Source organism: Solanum tuberosum, unplaced genomic scaffold (genome assembly GCF_000226075.1).
Source record: "Solanum tuberosum cultivar DM 1-3 516 R44 unplaced genomic scaffold, SolTub_3.0 scf00177, whole genome shotgun sequence".
NCBI classification, from domain to species: Eukaryota; Viridiplantae; Streptophyta; class Magnoliopsida; order Solanales; family Solanaceae; genus Solanum; species Solanum tuberosum.
In genome coordinates, this window is record NW_006239101.1 from 947649 (window position 1) to 962123 (window position 14475).

Sequence of the window (14475 nt, forward strand, 5' to 3'; positions counted from 1 at the left end):
TTTCCTCTTTCTTTCAATTTCTTTTACAAAAAAAAGTTTAAAAGATCTTCAAATTAAATTAAATTGTCATCTGTTGTTAATAGTTTGATTCAAAATTGTTCTTGCCGTCAATATTCTGCTAATTTTCTCCCATTTTCCTTTCAATGTATTTCTTTATCATAGTCTCTTTGTACAATCTTATAATAATAATAATTTATATAAATTATTAGGGGAAAGGGACAAATATTCCTCTCAACTTTGCGATTTAGAGAAGATAACACTTGTTAAAAAAATGGTGCATATATGTACTCAAGGATATCATCAGTGTCAACCTTGCTAAATTGTAGCATATCAACGTTTCTCCAAGTTCATAAGGATGTGTGATTAGACTATTTCTTTTTTCGTCAGCAATTAAAAGCTTCAAAGTCGGATATAGTATTTTGAGATGAAAAAACTAAATTATTTGAGATACGCTCACACAATGCGAAATGTATTGAAGCAAGGGAAGACACAAAACAAGAAAAGAAGAGAAAGAAGAAACAGAAGAAATTAGATAGAGGACATGTTTGGTCATGACTTATTATTACCTCAGCTACACTTTTACACTTGTATTTGTAGTTTCATAGTCATTTTAAGATAAAATATTTCTCCTTATTAATACTTCCAATCTAAAACAAAGTAGGATCTTGGAAGCGTAAAATATACGCAGACATCACCATAGACCCTCGGCTCAAGAAAAAATGATCCACCTTCTTCTCTTTAGCTATAGTAATAATAAGTCAGTACCAAACATGTCCTCCATCCATTGCTTCAATACATTTCGCGTATCTCTAATAATTTAGTGTTTGTATCTCGAAATACAACATCCGACTTAGAAGACATCAATTGTTGTAAAAAACAAAGATAGTCTAATCACATACTCATGAACTTGGAAAAGCGGTTAACAAAATCAAAATCACAAAAGACCTACCAAGAAATGATCCATTGTAGCAAGGTTGACATCGATGATATCCTTGACTTCCTGTGCTAGTCAGACATGAATTCATGTCAAAAATAGAATCCCCCGCAAGGATTATTTATATAAAGATAAAATCAAAATTGACAATTCAAAGAGATACCAAATGTATTAGTCAGTTATATTTCTCAATGGGACTGGAAAGGAATATAAATCACCGGTTGAGTGTCACCTTAACGTGGTGTAAGTCATCAGTCAAGCCTGATTATCCCTAAGGCCATTGTAAGTTTTTTTTTTTTTTTTTTATATGATTCTAAATATAATTATGAATTTTGTATCAAGTAGGAATAACCTCATGTTCAACAATTCCCTTCAGTTCTGCATTTGCCATGTCCAGTGCTTCAATTATAGAATCTGTAATGACTAATGCCACAACTCCCTCCTCTGAAATTTCTTCCTTTGTTCCATACTTATTCTCAAATACATTGTCGATATCTGATTCAAACATCTCTTCTAATCTCTTCTGTTTCTCTTCCTGCAATTCCACGTGGGCAACTTAGAGCCCGTTTGGATTGACTTAAAAATAATAATTTTTAAGTCAAAAATAAAAAGTCAAATTGAAATGACTTTTAAGTCAAAAAATAAAAAGTAGGGGGAGGCCTACTTTTGATTTCTGACTTATTTTAAGTCATATTTTTACCTTGCCAAACACTTCGTAACATATTTTAAGTCATTTTAAACTTATTTTAAGTTACTTTTTATTTTTGCCAAACACTTTTAGAAGTTAAAAACTGACTTAAAAGTAAGTTTGACCAACTTTTAAGCCAATCCAAATAGGCTCTTACAATTATTCGCTTTAATTGTCTAAAACTGATGCAGTATTTCAGACATTATATTGATTTACCTCAATAAAAAGGGTTCTTCACTACGATCCCAAGTTCTTGGATTGAGATCGTAATAAAGAACACTTTTTATTGAGATAACCATTTTTTTTATATTAATAGGAATGTTATAACTTTTTTTTTTTTTTTTGAAATGTATTCAAAATAATCTCACTAAAGTTGACTTGCACACTCCTTTCCTTTGTGACAAGGAGTGTCATTTTAAAAAAAATATAGAGTTTCTTGAGCTGAGAGTTTATTATAAACTTTCTTTCTGTGATCGATATTAATCATGTGTTTTCAATATATCAGCTTAAATGTTATTATAAAAATATTATTTATTGCTACAAAGATTTTGAGTAGTTTAGTTTAAAATTCTAAAATATTTATGTTAAAAAGTAGATAGTTATTTTTGTATCTAATTTTTTTTCCATATTTAATATAGTTGAAGAGAACATAAAATCATCAAATTAATAATAAATTTATTCTGAGGCCCCAGAATTTAGGACCGTCACACTTGAGCTACCCCTTATATTAATGTTAAGATAAGATAATGGATAGTTTCAATACTCAATACTAAATCAGGCAATGATACTATGTTTAGTGTTGTGGTATCATTAATGTTTCTTGTTCAGAAATTACTCATTAGTCAATGATACTATAAGAGCATATATATTTGGTAGAAAACTCTTAATTAGTGGTAAGATATGTATTTATTTGAAAGTATAAGTAGAATTAGTATATATGATATGAATGTATGTCTAATAAAATAGTTTTTCCTATAAAATATAATACAAATTATGTAAAATTTAAATTTAATACATAAATAAATAACTTCTTACACTCTGTTTGGATCATTGTTACCCATTGTATTGTATTGTATCGTTACTATACTTACAATGTTTGTTTTGATTGTTACTTAAAATATATTGTATTGTATTGTTAAATTCTATTGTTACATAACAATGAAAACCCCCATTTCATGGAACAACCAGTTTGGTGTGTTTCCATTGTTACTTAATTAATTTCTTTTTCCAATTATATCTTAACATAATATTTCATAATACTATTTTACCATTTACCTTATATTATTTAATTCTAGTCAAACCTCCTACCCTAGAATAATTTAAGGATATTTTAGTAAATTTATAAATTATAATACAATACGATACAGTCAAACCAAACAATAAAAATATTATTAAACAACAACAAACAGTCTAGTCAAACATTGTATCTACCATACAATACAGTACAATAGAGTACAATACAATACAATACATTATGAAACAATAGGTAACAATGATCCAAACAGAGTGTTAAGCAACGTCCCTTCACTGCACTATAAACATTAGGCTAGAAAACACATCTTAGCTTATCCAATGGTTGGCCCAAGTAATTCCAAGTCCAGCCCAATGTGCTAATATGTTTAATATCTACTCTCTCTCTATATATATATAAAGTTATTTTAACTCTTAAATATACAATATAATTTTACGATAAACCTTGGCTTTGCCAATTTGTGTGAATGTGTATACGTGTACAATTTGCATATACAAATGTTATGGAAAATTAGCAACAAATAGCCATAATTAAATAGCATTTAATAGACCACAAAAATAAACACAATTTAGCCCATATTAATGGACGGCATACTAATAGGGTTTTTTTTTTTAAAAAAAAAAAACTTCTTGTGAAACTAACCGCCACACACAGTATTAAAAACGGAATGTGGGAAACCATATAAACTCCCCATAGATAATTAGCGATTCAGTATCCATAAACTCCATCAATTCATAAAAATTCATGTATTCAATATAAAAAAATCAACGAGGTTCTACTACAAACATCAACAAATAGATGGCATCTTTGATAGTGTTGATTCATCATAGCGGAGAATGGGATAACGCAAATAATTTTGTACGCTATTCCATGGAGGGGATGGTTATTACAACGTACATTTCAACGGATTCACTCGCTTGATTTCAAGCCATCTAAATGTCGATACTTCCTTGAATTCGTTTGATTTTCATTATAAAATTGATGACAATTCTATGCCGATATTGTTACGAAACACTATGGGATTACGAGTATACATCGAATTGAAGAAAGAGTCAGGAAACTTCAAAGACTATCCATTGTGCATAACTTGGAAAGCTATAGATATTCATCATACACTTCCAATTAATGGAGAAGAATATGGGGAGGTCAATACCGAAATAATAGTTCATGGTAACACCAACACATATAATTTGAATGTAATTGAATATAACGGCATGGCTGCTCGAGAGATTGCATATTTTCAACAATGCAATATTATTGAAAGTGATGCTGCTAACGTACCATCAGAAGGTCAACTATACAAGGATAAGAAGATTTTGAAGTCTATCATTGAAAATTATGCAATTCGAAAGAAGTTTCAGTTTAAAGTGAACAAATCAAGTGTGTCAATGTATTATTCAATTCAATTAGTATAACTAGACATATAAATCTATGTTATCCATTACAATGCATACCTTTTCAAAAATTATATACTTTATGTATCCAATCACTTATACTAGGTAAATAGTTAACAAAATTATCTTTTATCACATGATTGGATTTTTATCACGTGAATGAATAATCATGTATACATATCCGTGTATTCATTCACTAAAAATATAAACACTGAATTGAATAATCTTTTCTCACATGCATGAGCTTTTATCATTTGAATGAACAATCATGTATACAAAAATTCATGTATACATATCCGTGTATTCATTCACTAAAAATTTGTATACATTCCAGATTCTTCCTTCAGTGTGTAAATGAGGATTGCACTTGGAAATTAAAATGTTCAACATTACACAAGTAAAAAAATTCAACGTTAGACGATTCATCACTTCCTATAATCATTCTCCTTCTAGCAACCTCAACTGAAATAACTCTTTTTTGAATATTTTTTTATCAACAACACCAACCGATTCACATTGTTTACCTTTAAAATTATTCTTACTACGAATTGGATACCGTGAAGAACCTGCATGACTAAAATTTGAAGTTTTGGGTGGAGATTCAACAAAATCAAAATCAAAATCTCCTTTTTTAGGAATAATTCTAGGAATATTTTTCTTAACCATGGCAATTGATACCCACAATCAATAATTTTCGCCCAAATATAAAAACTTTCAACTTGAAAAATTAAAAAACCAAAATTTTTTTTTAACAATAATATAAAAAGTGAAGACATGCAAATCTTCTAGAGAAGATATAACATCAACTTTTAACACTTTTGTTTAAAAGGATTGAAGAAGGATGATATAAATGTTTACATTATCAATAAATATTCACCAATCAAAGAAAACGTGTATATGAAAAAAGAGGAGAAAAAAAAGGGAACAAAGTCCCACTTCCCAATAAAACTGCAACATGCTGTGACCAACTTAAAAAAATAATTAATTTAAATATAAATTACTTCCCATATATTAACGTGGGCCAAAATATGCCAATTTTAATTTTAAAAAACCTTTTTTTGTTATAAACATAAAAAGGGGCTATATGTTGCCAATTAGTTAAAATAAAGTATATGCTGTGCCATTTTTTCTTTTCCGCTGCTATTTTGCCAACCAAATTTAGAATTCTTGTGGCCCAACTCTTTTTCCTTTGCAAATAATAGACTTGTCTTGTGTTTTACTTGCATTACTTTTCTTTTTGCTCTTAGAAAAGGAAATTCTTTGGTTCACTTGTTTAATGAGTTTCATGATATTATTAATGCTTTTGTCACCTAAGCTTTGTTCGTCGCTTTATTTGCTTTGTTTATCTTATTATTTATTATCGTTATTTTCTTTTCAATCTTATTTTGGTTATACTTATTTTAAGTTGAGCATCTACTTAAACAATCTCTCTACCCCATAAATATAGGATAAGAGTTGTTGTACATTCTATTCCTTGGACTCCTTTCCTCTTTCTTTCAATTTCCTTTACGAAAAAGAGTGAAAAGTATCTTCAAATTAAATAAAAATGTCAACGGTTAATAGTTTGGTTCAAAACTGTTGTTGCTGTCAAATATTCTGCTAGTTTTCTTCTCCCATTTTCCTTTCAATGAATTTCTTTATCATTGTCTCTTTGTACAACCTTATAATAATAATAATAATAATAATAATTTATATAAATTATTAGGGAAAGGGGGAAATATTCCTCTCAACTTTGCGATTTAGAGCTGATAACCCCTCGTTAAAAAAATGGTGCATTATATACCCTTGTCGTCTAACAAATTGTGCATATTGCTTTGTCTTACAATTTCAATTGGCGGAAAAACAATTAACGATGATAAATAAAGCTATGATAGTCAAAACACATAATTTCTTACAGGGCGTGTAAAACTACAAAAAAAAATGTGACAAGTAAAGTAGTCCAGAAGGAGTAGTAGATTACAAGTGTCCCTATATCTGATTTCTAAATTACTTGTACGACCACGTCCAGTCTACTACCTCTTCACTTTCTTACCCGCGACATCTCTTGATATATCCGATTTTCGCTTTTCTGATGATTTTTTCTCTTGAATGTCTTGCTCATTATCTGACCAGTACAAAGTGTGACATCCTTGTTCTCAATTTTCCCTTCTGGTTCAATGGCTGACATTCTATATGAAGTATATCCCAGCATATGATTTTCTATTTCTAATCTTCCTAATCTGTTGAAATGTCTCTGAGTATAAGCAATAAGACCTTCAAGCACTTCTTCATTGCCCTTTATCTATAAAAGAAGAAGAAATGTCATGAAAAAAAGGGTGAGGAGATCATTTATATACGTTCTAAGGGCAGCCCGGTGCACTAAAGCTTCTGCTATGCAGGTCCTGGGAAGGGCCCGACCACAAGGGCCTATTGTTGCATTTCTACCAGAGACTGTTTCCAAGGCTTGAACCCGTGACTTTAGCAAAATGACTAGAGAACAAGTAGCCAATCAACTAAATCATGAAGACCGATCAATATGCCAAGCTAATTATTTGAAACAACCTTTTCTTGATTGGAAACAGTCTCTCTACCTCTAAGGTAGGGATAAGGTCTACGTACACTCTTAATCTTCTGGACTATGTAATTCAATGAATCTACTAAAGCATTTTTAAAGGCCAACAGTACCTCAATCATCTTAGTAATCGAAATGCAGGAAAGAACAAAGTTTGCAGTATGGCAAAAGTGTCTTTGTGTTCCATTCCCTGATATATTCCAAAAGCAAAGGCAACTCTTCTTTAGAAAGCGCGTTAACTGCTTTTGCTATCTGATCTCCTGCATCTCTCTTCCTGTCAAGACGAAAGAAGTGACATGTACAATCGCATTGACATAAATTTAGAACCATCACATGAAAAAAATGGACAAGTCAGGACGGACTACCTGTGGAGTTCAGTAAATATATCTAGAAGGCCATGAGGTCTTCGAAGCTCAAATGCTATCTGGATGGCTCTTGTGTAGTCAGCATCTATTAAAGCATTTTTTAACTCTTGACCCCGTAGAACACCTTCCTCCTGCACGAGCAACATAATATTAACAACAACATACCCGGGAAAGGTAGAGTGTACGTAGACCTTAACACTTACATCTTTACGAAAAGCTTCCTCTTTATCTGAAGCAGTTGAGTCGTGCCATAGATTGATCACTGCATCACCACCGCCAGTTGCAAGCATTTCTGTTTTCTTACCAATAGCCAGGGCCCATATCTGGATTGCCAGTTATAGGAGAAAAACAGCATATTGATTAAGAAAATGCTCTACGATAAGAGAATAGGAGATAACATAAATACTTGATCACCTTATCCTCATGTTGGTCATATGTTGCGATACACTCTTCGTTCCTAACTGTCCACAACTTCATGAAACCATCAGAATCTGGAGAGACAGTCATATCTTTTAGCAAAAGTAGGTAGTGAGAAACAGAGAAATCAACACTATAATGGCTTCGGGATGTCATTGTTACCACAAGAAGCAAGCTGGGTTCCACGGGTAAGAAACGATGCTCTTAACACACTTGATCCATCAGATATGCCCTTGAAATGTTCTTAGACATGATCCATCGGATATGGCCCATATCTTTATCGTCTGATCTCCAGAAGCTGTTAGCACGCAATGATCAACTGGAGAAAACTCCACAGACCATATCCCCCTTTTATGCCCTTCGAGTGTAGCCACTGACACTACGTCTGGAAGGCTCCATATGCAGGCAGTGCGATCCTAGTAAAATATGACGAGATCAGAAAATATACAAGAAGCAAATACGTCTCCTTTGGCAGCTTTTTATGCCAAGATTTAATAAGATGTCAACCTGGGAACCACTGCAAACAAGACTGTCATTTGGTGCTACTGCCAAAGAGTTAATATCCTTGTCATGTGCTGCTACAACTGCTTTTGCTTTCAGAGTTATAATTTCTTCATTGTTTCCAGAGACAGCGTCCATATTCCATACCTTTAGAGTACGGTCACTGGAAAAATGTAGAAAGATAAAAGATATAACTTCTAGAAAATGCGATAAAGAAACATTTAGATTAGTTTGCATTAAGATTTCAAGAGAAGAATCGAGTCATAGGATGATGAACAGGAAAATCTAAACCTATTGACGTCGAATTTCCCTTGCATTTGTGTGAGCTCTTAGATCGACCTATTTTGAATAGAATTCAGCTCGTTAAAGGGAGACTGAACCTTAGAGCTCAATAGAAGAGAGATCTTTGATCTCTTGTTTTTGGTTGAAATATTATGTAGGGTTTTATTCCTCAGAATCTTATTTGCACTCAACCAGTAAAAGAAATATCAACTCAAGTCAGCAGAACCAAGGGCAAACTCGATTCAGCACTAAATCTTCATTCGCGGTACATAATACAAATATCAAACAAGCAGAATCATCATAGTGGCATAACTAGATTAAGAAAAGAGGAGCGCATGTTTATACATGCATATGCAGAAGAAGGATATGACCACTGCAGAGTTCAGGGATAATCACTTACCTACTACCACTAACGAAGAAGTTCCGTTCTTTCTTGGAAAAAGCAACAGCACCAACAGCTCCCATGTGACCTATGTCTACGCCAACACAAGCCTTGTTCTCGCAATCCCATAACCTAACCTATGGAAACACCAGAATTAAGAATAGCAGAAAAATAAATGATGTTAATCTTGAATAGTGAAGTAAAATCTTGGTAAACCAGCAAATAGGAGAAATGGAATCGGCATACATCAAATGCTGCATATTGTCTAAAGAGCAGAAATCACAAACTTACATTGTTGTCCTTGCTTCCAGAATTTGATACACAGGTATCAAACACAAAATAGTATCAGTGTGTCCAGACAATACATAAGAGCACAACTTTGATTGAAGATCATACACTCGTACCTGCAGTATATATATGCAACATTTTAGAACCTCAGAAAAGAGTGTGATAACATGAATGATTTATCGAAACTGAATTTCAACTATTACTTAAATACATGCACCAGTATTACACCAAAGAAGGCAGTTTCTAAATCTGTGTCAATAAATGAAACAGAAAAGAGTACTAAGATCATATCTACTCTACATTTGTTTAAACTCAGAAAGCATCAAGGAACTTACCTGCTCTACATTTGTTGCGGCTGCAAGGGACTGTTCATCGTCACCCAAAAATTTCATATCTGCAATCTCTTCATTGTATCCAACAAACCTCTTCCTAAGAAATAGATTCATACTACCTTCAGATTCCTCCGGATAGTATAGAAAAAACTGATGGTCTGCTGTAACACAGAGCAACTCTTGATTTGCAGGCAAAATCAAAGCAGAAATAAAGCCCCTCTTTGAATCTTCATTGTCAGAGCTTACGGTGATATCGGAGGTTTTCTGTTCAAAGAGGCACAGTGCCCTGTTACACAAGCATATCAAGTGATTTAGTAAGCCACCGCATTTTAGGAGGGATTGAAGCAAAAAAAAAATATTGAACAGAGAATGCTTGAGAAGTTCTGAGTTTCTCATCACACTATAATACATATTGCCAACTATTTTGATTACGTTGAACATTCAATCATCTTAAGAACATTAAAGTGATTCTCAAGTACCTATCAGAACTCCATATCCGCACTAATCCACGCTCACCAACAGTGATGAAATTAACTGATGGTACATCACTTCTCTTCTTTGCCTGTGGATGTTTTGATGAAGCTAGACATGCAGAAAAAGGAGCCTCTGAACACACGGTTTCAACTGACTCAAGTGTTGGTATGGTGGTCAGGCAGCGGTAGTCATGCAAGTTACACAGATTTACAACCTGTTATTTTTGTATCAGTATAAGTATCAGCAAAGTGCCACAAATGGTGTTAAACGTGTTCTGAACTAGAAAATAAAAAAAGAAAGCTTCCAACCTGATGACTTTTAACAGAAACATTCAATTAGTTACTTGACAACAAGATATTCTTTAATATTTATGACCTAAGTAGCAATTATTTCCTCAACCTAACCCCCACAGTCAAATATAAAGTGAGAGAAACAGATAAGTCGATGAAGAACATGCCTTGTCTCGCCCTGCACTGATCAAAGTCCATCCATCGTTGGATATTGCCATGGAAGTGACGGTTGATTGATGTTTCTCTAGTTTTGCCAGACATTTCTTTTTTGTCTTTTGTGTCAGATCCCAGACCCTTACTGAACCATCATCACCGCCAGAGAACAACTATAGACAATTACAAAACACTAGGCTAATTAGTTCAAACAAAAAGAGGAGAAACCAGAGATTAGAAGCAGTTACTTTAGCATTCCCATCACAACTTCCCTTTTTTCATCATCAATATCTAACATCTAATAAGAAATGCAGTTTGCTTCACTTCTATATGCTATAACAAAGACTCACGAGACTGCATAATGATTGCGTGTTGAAATCTTGAACACCATAAAAGCCTTTACTAGACAAGCAAGGTGAAACTTAAACAGAAAAGCTCAATGAATATCCTAATCAAATACTTGTTAAAATTATAAACGGAATTCTGAAAAAGAGGATGAATCAGCTTTTCAGGTGCAATCTGTGCATTGACGAATCCCTGTCGAGCAACTGTAACATTGAGTGTGGTATTTTAAAATATACCAAAAACTAGCTAAAAGATGTCTGCAATCTTACGGGATACTTATACACACCCATACTATCAATGTACATGTAAGTGAATCTATGTGATCTACTAAAATACTTGCACAAAAAATTATTCAAAACTAATCAGAATAAGGGAAGCCCAATAGACCAAGAAAATGGAAGCTGTGTTCTGGTTTTGCCAGTTAGCTGAGAAATCAGACACAATTCGTAATATTGCCAGTAATTATGGCAATCCAGATCTCATCTGTAGCTGGTTCGGGTCAGGATGAAACATAATGCTGGTGACAACTCCTTTATGACCTTCGAAATGATGAGTGCAGAAGCCCCCATCCACATCCCATACACGAACTTTTCCGTCAGCCCCTGATGTTGCCAGCAATCCACCTGATGCATCACAAGCCATCCCCATCACAGGTCCTTCATGCCCCTGTAAAAATCACTAGTCAGCATTCGAGGTTTTCATTTTTTTCCCCTTTTTCAAGTCTGCTGTTCCCTGAGAAGTTTATGTCTAACTTTTTCACTCGAAACTACAACTTAGCTAGTCTTGAACAGTTTTAGATTTCAAACATGTTTCAGCTTGAACTTCAATACAGGATCTTCTATAGTTCCTTCGAGTCAAGATTCGACCTTAAGCAATCCTTCGGGGTGACCCAGTGGTTTGGGCTTGGAACTTTCATGTTGGAGGTCTCAAGTTCGAAACCCCTAGTCGGCAAAAGCAAGGGGTTTGCCTTCTGGATCGAGCTCGTCGCACCGGGCTTGCCTAGTGCGGGTTACCTCTCCTGTGTGGTTTGCGAGCTGAGCTATTGCATAGGAGCGGGGGTTTTACCCTGAGCGAACCCAAAGGGTAGCGGCTGCGGTTTCCCTTGTCATGAAAAAAAAGAAAGATTCGACCTTAAGTATTAGAATCAATTGCCATCCATCCATTCTTCTGCTAGCTATCACACCCACAAGCGCAACAACAACAAAAAATACTACCCTGATTCCCATATACCAATTAGGTAATACTGTCACACATTCATTTGTCTTTGCTTATTATCTAATAATCTTATTTTATCCTTTACCCTACCTTTTTATACCCTACCTTTTCTTGTCGGTTTCTCCTAATGTGTGACATTATGTAACGACGGAAAATGATACAATCTACCCAACGTTGTATTCATCTAAACTGTAATGTGGCTTTTTTGTTTGATGAAAGAAAGTTATTTTATCTTTCTTTTGTGAAGGATTTGGAAGCCACTAATGTGGAAATTTGGTAGCCATATTTGTCAAGATTTGGCAACTATATTTGTCAAAGATTTGGAAGCCACCATAGTTGATATATTCACATTGAGATGTTGAATATTTTGCATCTTCCAAAGACATCATCCATGACATCAACAAGCCTATTTTTTTCTCTATAAATAGGGAGCTTAGACATTAGTTGAAACACACCTTGAAGCATATGAAAATATTTCATTGTTTTCTTTCTTTGTCTTTCCATTAAGAGTAATTTTGTAGGAGAGTTTGTGTTGGGAAACACTTGTGTGAACCCTTTGTTGGAGTGATCTTGTGAGGTTATTCTCTTTGGGTATTTGGGATTAATTAGAGTATTTACTCTAATTCTATACTCTCTTTTGTACTCTTGTTGATATAGTGAAATTGCTCCTCTCCGCTTGTGGACGTAGGTCTATTGACCGAACCACGTTAAATTTGTGTCTTCTTTAATTGCTTTACTTTCGTTATTATCAACTTACTATTGTCTTTGTTATTGTCATTACAACATTGTTTGGCTAAATTCCGCACTACCCGAGTTCTCGATCCTAACAATCCTCATATTTGATCATTGCACTATTGTGTTTGCATTGATGTTGTACCACTACTGTGATGATATTGGTGTGGTTGAGAGGAAATAGGGAACGGGTCACACATTCATGGTGGATTCATTGAGTGGAAATAGGGAATGGCCCACACATCCGTGGCGGATTCATTGAGATGAAATATAAGGAGCCCTAGTCACTGTTGGGTATATCAAGATGCAGCATTATGTATCTCTCATGTTGCAAAAAGAGTAAAGCATAAACCTATACCTCAACTATACCAAGTTCTAGCAAGCATGATGCTTGTTTGGCCAAAGAAAGCAACAAAGTTGCAGCGGCTAAACATGCACCATAAAATGGTCCATCTAACTGCAAGTTGGCTATGCTACAAAGCCATTTATATTCATATAAATACATGTTATTATACTGATAGAGCTGTTAATTTTTCATTGGTTTTATGAGACATCTTACTACTTATTTCCTTACCCCAATCATTTATGCATATTAGAGATACTATGCTTTATGGAAAGGATAATATCTCTTACAGGGAAATTAAATCTATCTTAAAATCAAAAGAACAGATAGATAGAGATATTACTGGAGAAAGTAGTGTAACCCATGGGGAAGGTTTATTTGTAAGAGGTAGATCTAATAAGAAAGAATCAAGTAGTGAGAGGTCTAAATCAAAGTCAAAGTCTAGATATAAAAATGTGGTGTGCAAATAATGTCATAAGAAAGGTCATATTATTTCTGAATGCTATAAGTTGAAAACAAGAAAAGCATAAGGAAAACAAACATGAGCATCAAAATACTGACCCCGCTGAAGCAAGTGTAGCCGCTGATGAGTCTGATGGAACAATATTTTTAGCTACTAGTAATAGTTTTAAATCTAACGATGAGTGGATTTTTGGATTCGGGTTGTTCTTATCATATGTGTCCCAATAAGGATTTATTTGCCACATACGAATCTGTTGGAGGTGGGGTTGTCTTGATGGGCAACAATGCTTCCTGCAAGTTTTTGGTAAAGGTACAATTCAAATCAGAATGTACGATGGTGTGGTAAGAACTCTCACTGATGTTAGATATGTTCCTGACTTAAAGAAAAATCTCATCTCTTTGGGCACTCTAGAATCTCTTGGGTGCAAATACACAGGTGAAGGTGGAGTTATGAAAATATCTCTAGGTGCTCTGGTGATCATGAAAGCACGCAGATCTGGTACGTTGTACACTTTGTTGGGATCCACTGTTACAGGTGTTGCTGCAGTTTCTACCCAATCTGATTCCGACATCACCAAATTGTGGCATATGCGATTGGGGCATATGAGTGAGAAAGGTCTTTCCATCCTCAGCAAAAGAGGTCTTCTTTGTGGACAAAGTACCGGGAACATGGAGTTCTGCGAACACTGTGTGTTCGGGAAGTAGAAAAGAGTCAGCTTCAAATCTCCAGCAATACATCGAACAAAATGTACTTTGGACTATATTCATTCAGATCTTTGGGGTCCTTCTCGTACCCCGTCAAAAAGTGGTGCCAGGTATATGTTAACTTTCATTGATGATTATTCAAGAAAGGTTTGGGTTTATTTCTTGAAAAATAAAAGTGATGTTTTCTTAACTTTCAAACAATGGAAAGTTTTGATTGAGAAGCAAACAGGAAAACATGTCAAGCGGCTTAGAACGGATAATGGCTTGGAATTTTGTAATGATGAGTTCAATGAATTTTGCAAAAATGAAGGAATTGCTCGACATCGCACTGTGAGGATGACCCCTCAACAAAACGGTGTTGCAGAAAGGA

At 34.3% G+C, this 14475-nt stretch overlaps 1 pseudogene; it reads right to left on the reverse strand.

Moving 5' to 3' along the window:
• Positions 1-6083: 6083 nt before the first annotated feature.
• On the reverse strand, positions 6084-10938 carry LOC102591580 (transducin beta-like protein 3; annotated as a pseudogene).
• Positions 10939-14475: the final 3537 nt, after the last annotated feature.